We start from the raw sequence: 4,296 nt of genomic DNA, 5'->3' as shown, positions 1-4,296 counted from the left end.
ACCAAATTTAACTTGGGTTGCGTGCATGCAAAACAATGTGCACGTGTTTTTCTGTGGTGTTTGACTCAGTAAGACTTGTTTTCGCTCAATTGGAGACAACTGCCGCTCCACCTCGGCTGCATGCATGCCCGGCGTATTCTTGTACAAGCACACGCTTGTGGGAAATTCCCAGCGAAAATTCCGCTCTCGCAGTTCCCTGTGAGCACATTCCGGCGCTTTTCATAACCTCTCGCTGCTGAAAGTCAAATGTACCGTTGTGGGGCAGATTTGAAGCTCCAGTGTGCCCTCGGGCTGGCAGTAAATCTTCCTAGACTGAGGATTTTGCATGTAAGCTCACAGCTCAGCTAGATTTCAGGGATGCAGGTCAGTTTGGGAATGCGGGGAGCATGAAAGAACAGGCAGAGTACGGTAGATAGGAGGAGGAGGAGGAGGAGGAGGAAGACAAGGAATGACTGAAGTTCCAGATCATGTGCCATGTTATGTGCAGGGTCATTGTTTTGACAGAATGCAAACGGCATCATGACTAACCATCAGTCACATCGGTTGTATATTTCTTGGGAGAAGTTTCTCGTTCTGAATTCCCCTAGCATTCCCTGAAGTGACTTCACCGCTGCATATATTTATTTATTTTTGATCTTGTTTGACTATCTTTGACTCGCTTCACCAAATAAGGCTGCTGAGAGCATGTTTTCCATTTGTGGACAGTGTGGACCCGACTTTAACGAATACACAGGAGCGTGAAATGGGGGGGGGGGTTACAGCAGTGCAGCAGTGTGCAAAAATCGAGTCATGGATTCGGGTGCAATGCATCGGTCGATCGGTCCTGCTCCAGGATCGCCCAATGCGCAGCAACACAGTGGCTTATTGTTCTGGCTGGCCTTTCACATGCTGGTTTGATATATCTCCTTCATCGCCCTGCGCAGCTCCAAAGTTGGTTTAAGTCGCTGCTGCACGGTGGTGTTGGCCGCGATGCAGCAGGGTGTTTCCTCTTTTCTTAGGCAATGACAAGATGACTGACTCCAACGCTATTATTACTGCTGTGACCACAGGGAGCTGCATGCGGCCCTGCAGAATTGCTCCACAGATGGGTTTTCCAGGTTTTCTATCAGCCATACCGCTAGAACCTGGAAAATCTCTTCAAAAATGAGTTTCTATACTTTTAGTTCATTGCTTTAATCTGACTGGTGAGAGAGGTGCAGGGTTGATTCAACTCTTAATGTTGTTGATTGTTTTCAGAATTAAACCTTTGAAGGAAAACCTAAGAACCCTATACGGCATAAAAGCTGCAATAGAGAATAGGTAGGTAAATGGGAGTTGCAGTATTTCTAAAGCTCAATAAATCCTATTTGTTTGCAAGAACTGCAATTTGAGTAAAATGCATTGCTAACAGGAAAAAGTTCGATAACTGGCTTAGCGAATGCAATGAGCAACCTAAAAGCCTAACACGACACTCAAAAGGACCGAGGTGGAAGGAGATTGGATATTTGCTTCCACATAACTGCAGCGTACGAATGTGTGCTAACATGTTAGCTATATCAAATCAACACTTTACACTAAAATGAAGTCAAACCAATTTGAGTCGATCAATCAACTAAACCACGTTGTTGTAAAATACATGAAATGCACGGCGAGCGATTTTATTTGAGCAGCTGCATGTTTTTTTTTGGTTTAACGCCAGCTTTAGAGCCTGAAGGCGCTTCGATGTCAGCGAGTGAGTAAAACCCTGCAAGTCTGGTTTTGCAAGCTGCTCTCAACGTGAGCAACGTTAAAGCTGCACGTGGTGAGATGGGTTGGCATGAGGCACCGCTGACTGTCGGGGGGACGACACTGTGAGCAGGGTATGAGACACAGCTAAACAATACTTAAGGCCTGCCTGAATTATGCCTGTTGGAGGTTCTCAGCCTCAAAACATGGAGAGACACTGACTTGCATTTGATAAATAAAAGTATTTTAAAAAAAAATAAACATAGAGAGACTTAAAAAAAAAACGAAGAAGACGAGGTTTTGGGTTTCCTGCCGTCCCGTGGCACAGCAGAGTGAGATGCAGCATGTTTACTTCCTTATGCGGGGCGACTTCAGACAATGTGAATGTTGTTGTTTGAAGGCCCCGACACCAAAGTGATCCAGTCGGCTGTATTTCATTACATTCAGGAATGCACATGTAAAATGTTTCTTCTACTCGGAGGATTTCATCTATCCACGCTACACAACAAGCCTGATGGTTTATACTGTAGACCGAGCCAGTCTAAAATGGATATTGGTCCCACCCCCCGGTCGCACATGAGCCGTATGGATTTCTTAGCATATTTATAACTTATTGCATCACCGGCTGTCTACAGACAGACAGGGCAGCGTGTCTGCTTTTAAAAAGCACTCAGCATCTGTGAGTGTCATTTGTCCTTCTCAGGACATCATGCACCAGTTATTTCAGGCTTTCTGTTCATAGATATGTGGGTTCAAACTCTCCATTTAAAGGCTCTTGTTTTTTTGTTTTTTTGCCGCAGACACCTGTCCTCATGCGGTTTACTCTGAGAGAGCAGCCAATGAGGGCTCTGCTCTTACTCACTGTTTGTACTCAGGAGATTCAGCTTTTACGGGAAGGGGAAGACGTGAAGACAAAGAAGGGATGAAATCGGATCAAATGAGGGATTAAGAAGTTTACAGGTGTCCCTGTAAACTTTACTACATTGTTGTTTTTATGTGGGAGTGTGCTTTGTGAACAGAAATACAAAGCCAAATAAACGTTTTAAAGTTTTTTTATTATTATTTCGGAGGTTTTTTTGGACTGGCTTTTGTTTGTTTATTAGCAGGTTGACACAAAAACTACTTTCTTGAAACTCAATCAGAAAATTGCTACGTGACAGAAAAGAACCTTATACATCACTAGATTTAGGAGGGTAGCCATGATTTTCATTCTTTAACCTTGTGGGAGAGGGTTGGATTCAATATTTCCCATCTTGAACACAAATGCAACCTGGTGGCCTTTGATGAGATTCTGGAGGAGCATTCGGCATGTGGCAGGAAGAAATGCGTCAACGTTTTTCTGTGGATTCCAATTTTTTGAACAATGCAAGAACAGGCTTTTGGAGCACTTATATCAAATACACATAAACTATCTGAGGGATTTCTCTTTAACTGGGTAGAAGGTGAGCAGAACTCACATTTTGGAGTTCAATCCTGAAGAGAATCGGCATTAGTGAATTGATTTTTTGCAAAATAATTGTAATTTTTTTATTGTGTGTGTGTGTGTGCGTGTGTTAGGAGAGACTGTGTGATTGTATAGTTGTATCACGAGCAATTCCACATTTCTGGGAAAAGATACGAGTCACGTGACCTTGTGAAATGACTGCTTACCCACTTCCTCCTTGGTACCACATTTTGGTCGTCGATGCTGAGAACAGGTGCGTGCAGGTTCCGTGAGAAAAGAAACTTAATGTATGAAAGTAAGTGTTTAAACCAAAGCAATAAATTGCAATTTACATCATGGCTAACGTGACCAGTTCACCAAAGCTGCATGTTTTTGGGGGGTGAGAGAAAGCCGGAGAACCCGGAGCGAACCCACAGAGACACACGTGGAGAACAAGGAATAGATCCCGCAACCTTCTTGCTGAGAGGCAACAGCAATATGTCACACACATGTTAAGCTTTTCCAAAAGTCAACAGGATGGTACCTCTGCACATTTTCGGAAGCTGAAAAACCTCTGCTGGCTTCTTTTCTTATGAGCCCTGACTGTAGAAACGTTGAAGCTCGTGGAGCTTCAGCTGCATGTAACACATGTGTGTTTTTTACTGCTGAACCTCAAGAGTTTCAAAATACCAAGAAGACTACAAGTAGGCTCTGCATTGGCAGTAAACGCGAGGCTTCGTCATGTTTAGCAACTTTCAGTGTTGGTTCCCTATGAATCAGATTCATGCTCCATTCACCCTACACCTCTGTAGTCAGATGATCTGGTGGCTGGTGGACCATCTGCATGGGGTAGAACTCCAACACAGAACTCAGCAGAGGACTAAAGGTTGATTTGATTACATGCAAATATGCTCAACCTCTCCCTGGAAGCTGGTCAGACATGGATCAAGCAGGACTATCAATTATTGACTCAGTCAGTCCATCAGTTAAGGCATCTACAAGGGCTGCATTGTTTTCTCTACACAATCCCAAACGTACGTCTTTGCAGTACTGACATATCACATATAATGCGAGAGGGCTGTAATCACTGCTGACTGGGTTAAAGCATGAAGGAGGAACCTGATAATGAAGCTGGATTTCCTGAGCTCTGATCATGTATTCAGATTCTC

This window comes from Brachionichthys hirsutus, chromosome 20 (genome assembly GCF_040956055.1).
Source record: "Brachionichthys hirsutus isolate HB-005 chromosome 20, CSIRO-AGI_Bhir_v1, whole genome shotgun sequence".
Classification (NCBI taxonomy): domain Eukaryota; kingdom Metazoa; phylum Chordata; class Actinopteri; order Lophiiformes; family Brachionichthyidae; genus Brachionichthys; species Brachionichthys hirsutus.
This window is presented reverse-complemented; position numbering follows the sequence as displayed.